At 38.1% G+C, this 17,076-nt stretch overlaps 1 protein-coding gene and 1 pseudogene across 13 annotated transcripts in view; both read right to left on the minus strand.

The window, feature by feature from the left end:
- The window catches only part of LOC127689222 (von Willebrand factor A domain-containing protein 5A-like), a 129,415-nt gene that overhangs the window by 63,154 nt on the left and 49,185 nt on the right, over positions 1–17,076 (minus strand). The gene's annotated exons all lie outside the window — the stretch shown is intronic.
- Positions 43–17,076, minus strand: LOC127689491 (von Willebrand factor A domain-containing protein 5A-like; annotated as a pseudogene).

Raw genomic sequence — 17,076 nt, forward strand, 5'->3', positions numbered from 1 at the left:
CCTGGTCTCTGATTTACTTCAATTTTCATTATGTTCCTGACTTCATGAAGAATATATTCTTCCCCTTGTTTTCTTTTTGCATCTCAGCATGACAGGGTTTGCAGCTGTGATGTCTTTCAACTTAATCACCAGGATCTTGGTCAGATCTTCATCCAGCTTCCAGGAGCCATTGGCCTTTTGGAATGAAATCAGCTGTAACATAACATTCTCTCCAAATGCTTCATGGAAAACTAAGAAAAAGAGAAATGCCATGAGAAATGACAGAGTCACTGAGATCACATCCCACATGAGGAAATAGGAGGATATTGAAGTTTCTAGACAAAATCCAAATTATTTGCATATATGATTGGTTTCCAGGTAGCCTGTGGTCCAAACAGAGCAGCAGTAGAGTCTGCTGGGGCCAATCCCTGAAGACACATACAGTGTGTAGGCAGAGATAGCCAATAATAGCCTTAGAGAATTAGAGGACACAACTACAGTAGGTTAGAAGGTATCAAGTGCTATATTGTAGATTAATAATGCCAAACACATTCTGGCAAATACATAGGAATGTCAAATATCACCTTCTGCCTGACACATTAATTAGGTCACTCCTTGGTAGAAGCTTGAAAGTAAGAGCACTGAAGGTTAGTTTATGCTTATCATAAATTGGAGCCAAAAATCAGAGCATCATTTTGCCTTTGTGTTCATTCTGCAAGTTGATTTTCTTGACAGAAGAATCTGCCTTTCTCATCTCTTCAATGGGTGCTACATTTGTCATGCCACAACATACAGATTTAAGTTTGAGAAAGTCAGTACCTGTGACAAACAAACATTGCTGAGAATCTTTTCCAAGAAAGAAACTCCCTCAGATTGTAGAAGTTTATCTTCATAGACCTCCTTGGAATACTATCTTTCCTCCGTATTTGCACCATATGCTGGAGCACATAATTTGATTCTTGCCATTGAGCTTCCCAAGTCACACAAAAAAACACAAAAGCACAGTGAAGGCTGCAGCATCCCCTGTACTCTGCAGCAAGCAAAGATTAAAAAGTGTGGGGATGTAAGACAATAGCACTACTACCCTTATGAACCTCACCCACTTACCATGATGGATCATTCTTTTGTGTTGCTGCCTCCATAAGGACACACCCCCCCCAAGTCTTCATTCTAGTTCCTATTGAGTCTTTATCACCTCTTCAATGTCCTAAACAATTCTTCAAGTTACATTTTAACTCAAGATACATTTTTTTTTGTCCTATGAAGTTCTTCTCTCTTTGTCCTCTTTAAAAGGAACTCGATTATATCCTGAGCATCTGGGTTCAGAACATAAGATTGGTAATTTTCTTAGCTCAAGAAAGTATTCATGAGGTTATCTTCCATGTGTTCTCACAGCTATCAATGCTCAATTATTTAACTTAACTCTGACCAGTACGCAAAGCAGAAAAAAATCCCACAGGCTTCCAAAGTCACCTATGCACCATTAGACCTTGCTTTCTTCAGATCCAGAGACTGTGTCTCTAAGGTACCTCTCTCATCACCTCTAATTTTTTTTTTTTTTTTTTTGCTTAGTGTTTCCTGTATTAAAAATGGTCTTCGAACTGACATGCACTTAAAACCCAATGTCTCTAATTTTCCAAATATGCCAAACCTTCCTTCAAACTTTATTTTTCATTCAAGCTAAAACACAGTCACACATACTCCCACCCTCAGTATATTCAACCCACTGCCATAATTTCTAATTCATATCTATATAGAAAAATCATACGTTAGAAATCAATTCAGTCCTGGACTCACTTCATTCTTCAGTTAAATTTCTGCTAGAAACACAAACAATGCAGGATTCTTAGTAGTGTTTATGCTATTTTTTAAAAGGTATCAAACAACTTGACCTTCTGTCATCCCAGCAATTGTTTTCATTTTATCTATTTATTTAGAAAGCTCCAGTAGCACTCTCTGACCTCTCCTGGTTTCATAAATTCCTTATTCTACCACTAATATTAACTGATTCTTGATATCTGCCCTTCATGTGGCCACTGATTAGCTATCAAAGATCAAAGTCAGATTCAAATGACATGGTTTTGTTGTCCAGTGTTTACAGATATTTCTGCATTGTAATGTGTCTTTGCTTCTGTACTTATACACAAAGCAAGCTACATATCTTGGGTGTAGAAGGATGAGGGAAATCCAGGAAATCAAAGAAACATTGTTTAACTTAAATTTATGAGATTCTGAAACTTAACATTGTTTAAATGTTGTGCTTAGATATCTGAGAATCAGTGAATATAAGGTTAAATTGGGATAAAACATACCAGATGGAGTTTTCCATGACATAGTTGCATACATCACAGACCTAGGGCGAGAGGCCCCTGTACTGACTTGTTAAGCTCCTTGTTTATGTCTGTGAAGGCTGTGAAGGCTATGAAGGAGCTAAAGACTCCAGATTGAAGGCTGATGTTCATCACATCCTTTTTTTTTGTTGTTTTTTCTTGCAAGATATCATGTGATCCCAAATCCTTGGTCTGGATCAAGAACTTTACAGCCAACCAGTGAATGGTGGAACTGAAAAAAGATACTGCAGAAAATTAAAGAACAGTAACTGAAAATCAAAGACTCTTAAAAACTTGTGCATATAGTCAGAATAGAATGAAGAGATAAAGAGTTTAAATGAATGGATCCAAAAGAGAAGAGCCAGAGGATACAGCATAGGACAGGTCCAGGAAGGACTGAAGATTCAAGGATGGCACAATAAAAGAAGAGGAAAAGAGGAGTGGTAAGGGGAAGGCAGAGAAGTGGAGGGTAGGGAAGGGTAGTGAGAACAGAGAAAGTGTGGAGGAGAAGGAAGGAAGAATAAAGTCTTACTTGGCAATTGCCTTGGGTTGGAGAGAAAAAGTCTCCTGTTTGCCCTGGAGGTTGTGGTTGATGCACAATCTCCACTTACTACAAAAAGAGAAAAGCAGATGTTAGCATTTTGTCTAAGCTTCACCCCACAATTACCTGGAAACATCCAGGTAAGCCTGACACTTTGTAAAAGGTGCTGCTCACTCCCATTAAGCTCTATTGATCTTGACTTGTAGCTTCCACTCCATCCTTTGGCCCCTTCTCCTTCTCTCCCTTCCCCCAACCCCCTCTCCATGTGCTCATGGCTGGCCTCTACTTCTGTATGTCTCTATACTTTCTTTCTCTCTCTCTCTCTCTCTCTCTCTCTCTCTCTCTCTCTCTCTCTCTCTCTCTCTCTCTCTGTGTGTGTGTGTGTGTGTGTGTGTGTGAATGTGTGTGTGTGTCTTTCTCTCCCTCCCTCACTCCCTCAGCCCCTCTCTCTTCCTTTCTCTGTCTCTACAATCATCTCAACTCCCCTCCGCATGCTCTGAACTGACTCTATTTTATATTTTACTGTCCTATGTCTGGTCCCTCAAATGGAATGGATACCTCAACATGATACTATGGAGGGACCTCTTCCCCCCTCCACTTTATCTTCTTATAAACATTACAGCAGTGGTCACAAACAGACACATGACTTGGAAATAGAGAGAACTATGGAAGTTCCTCGGATCAACAATATGTCAGGTTAAGAATTTGGCAATGCAGAAGCATTTAGCCATGGCATATAAGATAGGAATGGTGGCTAGCTGCTGGGCAAGTGCCATCCATATTTCATGAAAATCCCAAGCTGCCATCAGTGTTAATGAAAGCACTGATACAATCTCCACTGAGTAAAAAAAAAAAATAATAAGGATAAGGACTCATGGGCATAAGCCCAGTGTGTAGTGCATAGATGATTAAACTCTGAGCCCTAAAGAAGGCAGGCTCCTCTGGAGAAAACATTTTAACAGACAGAGCAGGAGGCAAATCCTACATCAGAAAGATGTTATCCACTACACACTGTAGAGCCAACTTGAGAGACCAAGAGCCTGTTGGAAGAGTGAAAAGAATGAATTATATAAGAATGATAATGATTGGCACCCATGAAGTATTTATTGGGAACCAGGGCATAACTCTTATCAGGTTGATTCACCAGTACAAAGTGAGAAATGCTGTTTTTCCTCTACATATGTGTATGGTGAGGTTAGACTCAAGAGATATAAAAGTGTAGAAGGCATTATTTAAGAAAGGAGAACCCTACAAAAGAGAGAGAAGGAACACTAACAACATGGAAAGAGAGGTTGAGAAATATACTTAGTGATATCTTACATTTTTTGTATTCTAATAAAGAAATGAGAGATGTTTTGGGGGTCTATGAGAAATAAAACTTTCTTGTCTTTTGTGTCTTTTGCATGGAGACTGGATTTCTACTGGATTTACTGAGAGTTCAGACTGTGGTTCTAGAAAGAGCAACTAAAGCCTTCATTTTCTTTTTGTCTGGTCTTAAAAACAAAAGTCACAACTGCCTTAATTATCTCCTCTCTGGATTTCCAGTAGCTACAGTGTGAGAGCCACGTCAGAAACAACAGTCTGGTTCACCTCGGACTAAAATGATGACGCACTGCTGGATGGGGACTTTCCACTCCACACCTGACAGGAAACCACCCTGCCTGGGGTGAAGATAGATAAGGGAATGGCCTGACAGGAAACTTCCCTGCCTAGGATAAGACCAGATAAGTAAATAACCTAACAGAGGAACAATTTAGGGAAAACTAACTGAGGTACGATTTCAGGAAAACCGTCAAGATGGGCAGGACAGGGCCAAATGACCAAGGCAGTCACCCCATATGATTTAATAGTTTTAATGTCACTCAGGGTAGCCAATCATGGTTGACCAATTCAGGCAGTCGCCTAAACTTCCCAGCCAAAATGAACATAAAAAGTGTGTGATTTATGAGCTCAGAGTCTCCTCTTCCTGCATGCTGAGGGACCACAACGTGAGTTGGAACAGTAAACCTCATACAATTTGCAGTGATCCCGGTCTCTGTGGTCTTTTTGACTGAGGGTCTTCCAACAGACTCTTACACTTTCAAATGTCAACCTTCTTCTTTTTTTATTATTTTGTTTAATATTTTTATTTTCTATTTTCTTTGTTTACATTCCAAATGATTTCCCCTTTCCCGGATCCCCCCTCAGCCTTCTGATATGAGAACAGAACACAAATAACAAGTAGACACTTTAGGTGTATAGACTGGGACTCATGAAGATGTGCCCTTCAGGAAAATGGATTATTTGCCTTTGGAGCAGTTTCCTTGTCCTTTCTCATGCTCACTCTGGACTAAATAGCTCACCCTGGTCTGCATCATGTCCTCACTCATGATAAATTCTGCAGTGCCCCCTGATACCCAGGTGATGTTTTTCATTAAACTGGTCAAGGCTCCTTGTCCAAAACTAAATGAAAAACATCTGCAATGGCAAAATGATGAACATTAGAGATGGATTCTCCTTAGCAGAATTATCAACTAACATGGGCAAGTCACAAACACATGAAGAAATAAGGTATTTACCTAAATGTCTCTGCAATGCTCTCGTTTAGAAATAATATTTTATTTCTATGGGCTGTAATACCTTACATAACTGATAAAATTTAATATCATGTGTCTTCTATCAGGAAAGTCTCAGTTTCATTTTGCTGATCAAGAACTAAGGCCCTGAGAATTAGCAATAAATCTCTCATGTACTATTTCACTACAGAGCAGATAGGGCACCCTCTAATTTGCAAGGTTCTAGCTCCAAAATTCTTTTTTTTTTAATTATGAAAACATCAAAGTGAAGAGTAAATGCTCTGTCATCTTGGCTGATACATATTAGCTCTTGTTAATATGAATGAGTCATTTTCTTGGAATTTGTTCTTATAATTGGTCTTTTCGGAATGTAAGCTTGAGGACAAAATTTATACCACACTTGTATTCCTTTTCAATAACCTACAAGTCAGTCACTATTGCTTTTATCATTTTTCAGTAAGACAGACAGATTAGTTGGGTTTGCAAAAATTTGTTCTGCAGAAGACCCAGAAGTGTAATATATGACAGCTTTGGAGATTTTGACATTATAGGACTCACATAAAAGGCACAAGACAAAATAAACTATTAGTTCTACTCACAGAAAACCTAGACTATGTTACTTAAGTGTGAGAGAACTAGAGAGCTGTAAATAGTATTAATTCTTTCCATAATACAGCCATCTGCCATGACAATTGTCTCCAATGACTGCTGAGATAATATGAACCTAGGAAACCAGATCTGAAAATGGAGAGAAGAAAAGTAAAATGAGCATGCCCATGCTGTCCATTTATGATTTGAAGCCTCTGACAAGTCTGCGAGGCTGGAAACCTAGGAGTTTCAGAAATAGTAGGGAAATGGTAGTTTTGAGTTTTATCAGTGGCAAGTATCCCTGAGAACCCTGAGAAATTTTCACAGAACAATGTAGAAGTGCTAATACCCAATAAGGAGATGCAAGAAAATTGAACCAGCTATAAAATTCATTTCACTTTAGTTGGGTTAAAGATGTCATCTCTCAGTCTAGACAACAACTGAAAGCCAAGAATAAGGCATATCAGTGGAAAGATGGCATGTAAAAGTGAGTATCTCAAACCCCTACCAAATCCACGAGCTCTAAAGGCATACTGGGCATTTATAATACACATTAAAGAAATGACATATTCATAAAATTGTAAAAAGGTAGTGTCTTGGGCTCATTGTGTGATGCAGATATGCACAGCTGCATAATTTAAAGTAAATTAAAATTCACAGTATTATTTCCCATTAATGAATATTCCAAAATCCAAAGCCATATGGATCAACTGAATTCAAAATATGTGACAGAGATTGTTCATCCTAATTGAGATGAGTCTAGTCAAGTGTGCATGGTGGACTAAATGTATTATTGTTAATCATCATTCCCACACAGAAATCAACACAGGTGTTGATAGAGAAAATCAACACCTACCTCAACAGTGGATTAAATTCATTTGCTAAAATTTGTCTATCATTCATTATTCAAAGGTTTGAAGGCACCCACTCAAGGAGCATGAACAGTATGTAAATGTACACACATACACAAACACACACACACACACACACACACACACACACACACACACACAACTGTCTTTTTGTCCACAAATAAAATAGAGATCTTTGTTATATTAAGGATAATTGTACAGTAAGGAGAATTGTAGGAGGAAGAAAGGTCACAGAGGAGGAAATAAGATATATGAGAGCAATCAGTATGCTATATTTACAAGAAATTGTCAAATAACAAATTTAATTATCAAAAAGGCATATGGCACAATAGTAGCAAAACAGACAATCATTATATTCAATAGCATAATAGTTAATGTGAGGTATTAAAAAGATAATGAAGATTAATGTGATTAAAAGTCTAGTCTGACACTGTCTTCCAGGCAGTTGAGATAAGAAGAGATAGGAAAGTATAAGAACTTCAAAGATGGATAAAAGGAAGGGGAGATAAATTATTATAAAAATAATAAAAATAAGGAAACATGGCACATACCTATAAACTCAGGATTTGAGGATCTTAGATGAGAGGCCAAAAAGACTTTGGATCTAGGCTTTGTGGAGAAGTAAAGGATCCCATGTCTAACAAACAAAAGGCTTCTACTTGAAACCATGTGTTACTAAACAAGAACTCAGTGCCAGAAATGGGATAACTGCTTATGAGGCATTGTTCAGAAAGTTTCATTTGAAAAAAGTCATTGTATTTCCATTGCTATGGTTACCTACAGAAGAGAGATAAGATTCTAAACCTTGTGCCACCAATCAGTTTGCTTGTATGACTTAGAGAAATCAGGAGATGCTAAATAGGCTGATGATGGAGAAAATGGCATCAATGACCTTAACGAGTTGTGAGCCCTACATATTATAATACCCTGTTCAGTAGGATATCCTCACTGAAGCAATAGTTGCATGAATATAATGGTAGTAACATCCTAAGATTTTTAGAACTGGAATGGGAGATTTATAGCCTTCAGTTGTATACACACCACTAAGCCCAACACGATTCATAGGATAGTCCCAATACAATGTTCGTACAGCTCTCATTGATTAACTAAATTGGATAGCAATAAAGAGTAAATGAACATAAAATAAGTTTTAAGTTTAACATTTCACTTAGTTTATTAGTGTTATGTTTCATGTCGATATAACATTAGAGGTTTTAGTAAGCTACTTGTTAAGTTTCACTTTGCTTCTGAAGTATATGACAGGCAGACATCTGACAAAATATGTGCACTAGGAACCAAGAATTAAGAACTATAGATGGAAGAAATTATCAATCCTGAGATATGACCAACTATGTCCTCTGATAGTCTGTACAAGTTGCTCACAGAAAAGGGGTGAGAAAATCTTCATAGGTCTAAGGAGGTGTCCCAGAGACCTTATTTACTACATACTAAGATTGAAGATTTTGAAGTTCCATCGGGTAAATTGAAATGATCCTGCATGAAGACCAAATATGAGCTTGAATATTTTATGAGAGTCAAAAGAGATCAAGAAATCAACAAGACACACAAAGACACAGAACTACAAAGATGAGTTACATGAAATACAGAGAAGCTGGGATTCCTGAGTGACCTCAGAGACAAGTGGCCAAATAATGAGAGAAGTGAAACCCCCACTTGTGATGCAGTGTGAATTCACTTTTGCCAAATACTGATAATGTGAGGTTTGTAAGGGGTTGGGTATAAACCTCAGCTTCATGGAAATGCCCTCATAGTACTTAATGTCATAAAATAACAAGGCAAGTTCAGAAGTCATGCTGTAAAAATCAGTGACACCCAAGGATTGCCCATGGGCAAGAATAAGTCTCAGTACACTTCTTGTGGTGTATATGATTCCTGCAACCCAGTGCAGAATGTGCCAGAAAAACCAAAGTGAGCAAAATAGCAATGTGTATATGGTGCCAATCTTTTTACAAGTTAAGTGCACCTATAGGGAAACATTTAAAATAAAACAACTAAATATGGTTGAAAATCAAAACTCACTGTTGGGTAGCTCAGGATAGTGTAAGAAGAATAATGAAATAAGCTTCATTTACCAGTTTGAGAGATGGTTTCAAAGATTAATTTCTTTAGAACAAAAAGAACTAAAAATAATTTGATGTTAAATTTTGCAATTACTACTAGTTATAAAATAGGAAACAGAAGGAATGGAAGGAAGGAAGGAAGAAAAGAAGGAATGAAGGAAGGTGTGGCAACAAGATGGCATACAGGTGTTAAAAATTAGTCAACCAAACATATTTAGATAAAGTGACATTATTATTCATTAATAAAAATTACTAAATACATATGGCATTGATTATAGTACTATCATTTTCCTACTCCAATAGTAATTTAGTAGTACGAAGAAGAGTTATAACTATTTTTTCATTTACATTATTTGGAGATCTTCCATCTTAAATCTTCCAATTTGTAAATGTACATTATTTTAATAATGATACTATAACTCATCCTGTAACTGATAGTACAGATTTTAACTCTTTTCAATTTTAATTGTTTGATAATACTATATAATATTATAAGTTAACATCATCTTCATATTGAGTAAATATTTTAATTTATTTCAAAGGAAATAAATTGCCAAAGTGATCACTTATTTTACTCTTTGTAACCCAAATACTTTCAAAATAATTGAAACAAATTAATTTACTTCTATACTACCTGACAATGTAAAAGTCACCATATCATGTAAAGATTTAGTCTTTATCACACTTTGGACATCACTGATGTTATGAAAGGAGAAGTAGTCACAGAATTATTTTTTTTATTTGTCCTTTTGGTAAAGAACAGTCATTGTCACATGGTGATAATGGGCTGAATAAATTCTTCTGAATTATTTGGTCATTTTTTTCTCCTGTAGTTACACAAGAATCTATGCAACTTAACCAAAATGAAATAATTACCTGTTTACCTGTTAAGCACCCTCATTTTTCTATGTGGAAGTAAAAGGTCAACATTTTAAGGACCATACACTGATTGAAAATCAGTGATAGATTTTGATAGAAAATCAAGCACAATTGGAACTTACACATAGAAAAGGACTGTAGTGGGAGAGAGAAAATACCTGGCTTCATGTCCACCATACCCATCTCCATTGTTACATTGAGGCTGTGCACTTCACTGTAGAAAACCAGGAGTTCCACATCCCAATCAAACTTGTACCCTTCAGTCAAGGAAACTTAAGTAGGGGACCAGCAGAGAAGCCATGTTACAATTTTCACTGATTGCTTCAATAAGATGAGAGTTCAGGGTGGCATGCTTCTTCCATCAGGAGCACAATCAGAAGTACAAGAAAGACCAGATGAGATATAGGCTATGTGTTCTGCAGAATAGGGATGCTAAGTATTATGCCTATTCAAGCATGCTCACAAATAAAGCAAGGGAGATGTGGCAAGGTTGAACAAGGACCAGGGCAACAATGAATTTTGAGGAGACTGAAAATAGTATTCTCTTACTATTCACTTGAGCAAAAAGAAGTCTTGTCATCTGTAAGGTAATGAATGGGGCTCAAGGACTGGACCCTCTCAATGCCATGCTGGGAAGTGATGGTGGCAGTCATACTGTGTGTGTAAGGCAGGTCCTCCAAAGGAACAGTTAGTTGTATTCTGTATATACAAGCAAATCTTCGCTGACTGCTCTACAAAAAAAAAAAAAATACATTACTTTTCCCTTTAATATCAACAATTTTCAGCACAACAAAAGTTTTGGTTATATTCCCAGTCATGCTACCACTGGTTTGTCAAAAGAAGAAGTTGTTTGTCCATGAGCCAATATCTTAGATTCACGATTGCTTGGAACAGGTATCACAGAGCCCCATATTTTCCTAAGGGCAGTTCCTACACATCTCAGAGTAACCTGCAGTCTGAGCTCCAGGCTGCAGGTTCCCCACATTGCAAGTAGACATCCCTGGTATAGTTATCCTCTTCCAATAAGGATGCTTGGTGGCCCTGGGAAAGGGCATCCTCATACTTGCTATGAACCTACACAAGGGTGCACTCAAATCAAAAGTAGTCAGGAAAATAAAAACTGTTCAAAGGGAGTGTCATGGATCCCATGAACTTTACATTTCATAGAAAATCACGCACAATTGGAAGTTACACTTTTATCTTCAACCTTATTTCTTCTGCCTTATTTATTTTGGGCACATAGTAATTAAAAGGAAATGGAAACAGGAACAGGCAATACCAGCAGTTAGGAACTGTTTAAAAAGATAAAGAAAATGCAATTTCAAAGAAAGTAGACAAAGTTAACACACTTATCCTTCAGACCTTCATCTTATCATGCAACTCTGCCACAATTTTCTTCCCATCCACCAAGACTTCAAAGCTCTAGACAGCAGAGTCTTCATCTGTAGAAAACATAAAAACTGCCTCTAATGGGACTTTCTCTTCATTCTCATAATTTAAGGTTGCAGGAACATCAGTAGCCACAAAGTCATTGATGGACAAGGTTACTGAGATGCTCTTCAATGGTACTGGTTGAATTAGGGAAAACCTGAAAGAAGCTGAGGAGGAGGGCAACCCTGTAGGAGAACCAGAGTTCTCAATTAACCAGCAACTCTGAGATCTCTCAAACACTGGACTACCAACCAGACAGAATACAGCAACTGATATGAGGCTCCTAACACATATACTGGACTACTGGATCTGGTTTCAGTCAGAGAATATACACCTAACCATCAAGAGACTCATAACCCCAGGGAGTTTAGAGGTATGAGTGGATGGGTGATAGGGTAATCCTTGTGGAGAAAGAGAGGGAAGGAGGAGGTATAGGATGTAGAAAATTTACAGGGTGGACCAGGAGGGAAATAAAATCTGGAGTGTAATGAATACATACATACATACATACATACATACATACATACATACATACATAAATACATACATACATACATACATATATACATAAATTCATACATATATACTTACATAAATACACAAATACATAAAATATAAAAACAAGAAGGTTAAAATGAGGGGAGATGCCACTGGTGAGTTGCTGGTTAATGGTGCTCGAGTGGGGAGACTCTACCTGTCTACTAAGCAGGAAATTCTAAAATATCTTGAGGTGGCATCAAACACCATTTTACATTTACAAATAGTGTTGAATGAACTACACAATGTGTCCTGGATAGGATCCATAATTTAACCTCATTAAACATCAGAATTCTCCACACAAAATTAAAGCAGTATGTTTAGGTACATTATTTCTAAGACTAAGTTCTGGCATAAATGACATAATTACCAGTGAGGATGGATGCCTGTGTTGTTCCTGTTGACATTATTATTATAATTTACCTGGAGTCCTTCTATTTCAAGATCTGTTTTTCAATTTTTAAAATATTTTGTTTAGTTTTATGTCTTGTGTAAGAGTATCTGCCTGAAGTTAATGTCTCTGTATCACATTCAGGCAGACACTATTACACATAATATTGCACATAGTAGATGCCAGAAGAGGATGTTGAATCCCCTGAAACTAGAGTTATAGATGGTTATGGGCTGCCATGTAGGACCTAGGACTTGCACTGTGGTCCTTCAGAAGAAACGGCAGAGATTGTAATGACCACCCCACATCTTCAGCACCTATTCCCAGATCTTTACCTGCATACCTGTGTCATTTAAATGACAACCACTATTATACTCCTCTTACTTAATCACTTTTCTTTAGGATATAGAATTGAATCCCACTGTTTTTTTTCTTCATATTTATTTTTAAGATATTGTTATGTGATCACTACTGGTCCAATGTAGAAAAGAAATAGATTGCAGAATACATAGCAGATTATGTGCCTGCATTCCCACACAAGAATACCTATCACCGTGCAACCTATCAGAGAACACAGAGAAGTTTCAGAAAGTTTGAGAGTCAGAAGAGAGAGAAGTTTGGGGAAGACTATCGAAATCAATGTTTTCTGTCCATTGTATTTATGATCTCAGAGCAGATCAGAGGTTCCTACTTATAAGACATGCCTGTAGACATGCCTGGTCATGCCAATCTACATTTAGCACACATAAGGAAGAGGATGTAGAGTCAAAACCCTACAAAAGGAGTTTTGCAATTCATAGCTACTTGGAATGGAAGAAAAATTTTGTACAAGGACTTTCATCCTTGGTATATTGCATATACTCCAATTTGTGACCCCATACATTTTCACATACAGGCATTATTGGATTCAGCAGATTAAGAACAAAATAGAAGGTTGTGTAGTTGGACAAGTGAACTGTAATGGGTTAGGAGAAGTTAGAAGGTGATGTAATCAAAATACATTGCACACATTTGTACCATTTCAATGGATAAATTAAAAAGATTGTATCTTTTGAAATAGATTCTCAGGTAAAGAAGATTATATATACAATATTTTTCTTTCTTTTCAAACAGAGCTTCATAATTATATTTCCTGAACTGATTATGATATTACATAAATCTTGAGTATGTATACTCAAAGGATAAGCAGGCTGAGAAAGAAATTAGGGAAATGACACCCTTCATAATAGCCACAAACAGTATAAAGTACTTTGGGGTGACTCTTACCAAACAAGTGAATGAGTTGTATGACAAGAACTTCATGACTCTGAAGAAGGAAATGGAAGAAGACCTCAAAAAATGGAAAAACCTCCCATGCTCATGGATTGGCAGGATTAATATAGTTAAAATGCCCATTTTGTCAAAAGCAATATACAAATTCAACGCAATACCCATCAAAATCCTAACTCAATTCTTCATAGAGTTAGAAAGAGCAATTCTCAAATTTATCTGGAATAACAAAAAACCCAGGATAGCTAAAACTATTCTCAACAACAAAAGAAATTCTGGGAGAATCAGTATCCCTGACCTCAAGCAATACTACAGAGCAATAGTGTTAAAAACTGCAATGTATTGGTACAGTGACAAGCAGGTGGATCAATGGAACAGGATTGAAGATCCAGAAATGAACCCACACACCTCAACAAAGAGGCTGAAAACATCCAATGGAAAAAAGATAGCTTTTTTAATAGATGGTGCTGGTTCAACTGGAGGTCAGCATGCAGAAGAATGCGAATTGATTCATCCTTGTCTCCTTGTACTAAGCTCAACTCCAAATGGATCAAGGACCTCCACATAAAGCCAGACACTCTGAAGTTAATAGAAAAGAAACTGGGGAAGATCGTTGAGGACATTTGAACAGGGGGAAAGTTCCTGAACAGAACGCCAATAGCTTATGCTTTAAGATCAAGAATTGACAAATGGGACCTCATAAAATTACAAAGTTTCTGTAAAGCAAAGGACACCATCAAAAGGTCAAACTGGCAACCAACAAACTGGGAAAAGATCTTCACCAACCCTACATCAGATAGAGGGCTAATATCCAATATATACAAAGAACTCAAGAAGTTAGACCCCATAAAACCAAATAACCCTACTAAAAAATTGGAGTACAGAGCTAAACAAAGAATTTTCACACATAAAACTTTGGATGGCTGAGAAGCATCTTAAAAAATGCTCAACTTCATTAGTCATTAGGGAAATGAAAATCAAAACAACCCTGAGATTTCACCTTACACCACTCAGAATGGCTAAGATTAAAAATTCAGGAGACAGCAGGTGTTGGCAAGGATGTGGAGAAAGAAGAACATTCCTCCACTGTTGGCGGGGTTGCAAATTGGTACAACTACTCTGGAAATCAGTCTGGTGCCTCAGAAAACTGGGCACCTCACGTCTGGAAGATCCTGCTATACCACCTCTGGGCATATACCCAAAGGATTCCCCAGCATGTAATAAGGATACATGTTCCACTATGTTCATAGCAGCCCTATTTATAATAGCCAGAAGCTGGAGAGAGCCTAGGTATCCCTCAACAGAAGAATGGATGCAAAAAATGTGGTATATATACACAATGGAGTACTATTCAGCCATTAGAAACAATGAATTCATGAAATTCTTAGGCAAATGGATGGAGCTGGAGAACATCATACTAAGTGAGTTAACCCAGTCTCAAAAGGTCAATCATGGTATGCACTCACTAATAAGTGGATATTAGCTTAGAAAACTGGAATACCCAACACATAATCTACACATCAAATGAGGTACTAGAAGAACGGAGGAGTGGCCCCTTGTTCTGGAAAGACTCAGTGTAGCAGTATAGGGCAAAACCAGAACAGGGAAGTGGGAAGGCATGGGTGGGAGAACAGGTGGAGGGAAGGGGGCTTATGTGACTTTCGGGGAGTGGGGGACCAGAAAAGCGGAAATCATTTGAAATGTAAATAAAAAATATATCGAATAAAAAATAAATCTTGAGTATGATATGATGACAAAGAGAATGATGTTTCCAGGTTATGATTTATATGATTATTTAATCACAATATATAGAGATTGGTCTAATCCTAATGATGGCTTGTGATAACCCTGGAACCTGTTGTGGGTCTCTCTAAACCTAACCACATGCTAGGTTGATTTTCTCCATTGTCTTTCTAGGTGACCTGTGCCCAACATCAACAATGGTGGTTTTCATTGGAGAGGAGTCATAAGGAACTGAAAGGATACACCTGGTAAGACACACCATGCTTGTCCAGAAGCACATTGATGCATCCAAGTTTCCTAGAATTCCAGACTTCTCTTTCACATACAGTCTGTAAAATCCTCTTAAAAGATCCGCTTCCCATTCCTGAGCAACTCCCATCTAAGATTCTGAAGGATTAGTACGGGACCTCGAAATTCTCAAAATATCCCAGCAAGTTCATATTTACCACCCACAGTTCCTAAAAATATTCAGCTGTCTTTCTACTAGGATGAACTCAAAGAATCTCCATTCTCATACACACATGGTGTTCTTGCAGGTGACCCAAGATGGGGCCTGTCTGATGACCCAGGTAGCCAGAGCAGCATGGCCACAGAGATCTGAACAGGTTCTTTCTTCAAGTCTAATATAAGGTCACACTGAAAGAGTTAACTCAGGAACCTTAAAAAGGTCAGAGGCTGGGTTGCATTCCTTAGACCACAAGGGGGACGGGGGGGGGGGGGGGGGGGGGAGGCTGTCCAAAGGGTGGGGACACATTCCGAAGGACTGACTTTTGGCCTCCTACCTTATCATCTAACAACCAACTAGTTTGAATATAACACTGTTCTGCCAATCACATTGTGTTTAATGGGGCAGCCCTGAGGAGGGTATAAAATCCTGCACAACACAAGATGCGGTGTCACTCCCTCTTCATATACAGAGTGACCCTAGCATGCTAATATTTTTAATAAAGTTTCTCATGCATTTTGCAGTGATTCCATCTCTGCACGGTTCACTCAGGAGTTTCTGGCAAGTTAAGACTGTTCAGTTTTAACAACACTACACTGAGCTTGGATGCTGCCTGGTGACAGGGATTGTGCTTGTCCCTGCTGCAGGTCATACTCACTTGCACCAGCTGTGTTCTACACCTGTTATTTGAGCAGTTAGAAAAGTCTTACAGAATTAAAATTGCTCACATCAGATCAGCAACAGAGATATAGCAGTTAAGCAGGCAGTGGCAGGTATGAGGAGGAGAAAAAGGAGGAGGAAGAGGTGGAGGAGGAGGGAAAAGAGAGACAGGTGAATGATACCAAGCATAGGAGCACAGGAGCACAGGAGCATAAAAGGACTTTTCCTGGGATCTAGTATAGGAGACTAGAGTATGGGGGAAGAAATTCAACTGACACCAGCTTATAGTGAGAGACCTCAACTCAATTATTTTAGACCCCAGTGATTAGCCTAGCACTGAGTCACTGAGTAACTTGCCTTTCCACCCTCAGCTTGAGACCGTTGCCCTCAAGATTATCCTAAAGATAGAGGACCCTGTTCCAGGAAGTAGCTCACCACATTCTTGACACATCAGATGACTGGCCCAATGTTTAACTATACAATGGCCCAAGGATGTTTGCTTCAGATAATCTCTAATTTTCCTTAAGACATAAACTATTGCCTGACGTGCTCATTCTGTACTTCCCGTTTCATGCATGCTTTGTCCTTCACCCCTTGCCTTGTGATTTTTTCCCCTTAAAATACCCCTGACTTCAGTTGCTCAGGGTCCCACAGTTCTCTACCCCTGCACGGTATACGACTGTGGACCCCAGAGCCACTGGAATAAAAATCCGCTTGCTAATTGCATCAAAACCGTTTCTCTCGCGAGTAATATGGGTGTCGCTTTCCGAGACAT

This window comes from Apodemus sylvaticus, chromosome 7 (assembly GCF_947179515.1).
Source record: "Apodemus sylvaticus chromosome 7, mApoSyl1.1, whole genome shotgun sequence".
Classification (NCBI taxonomy): Eukaryota; Metazoa; Chordata; class Mammalia; order Rodentia; family Muridae; genus Apodemus; species Apodemus sylvaticus.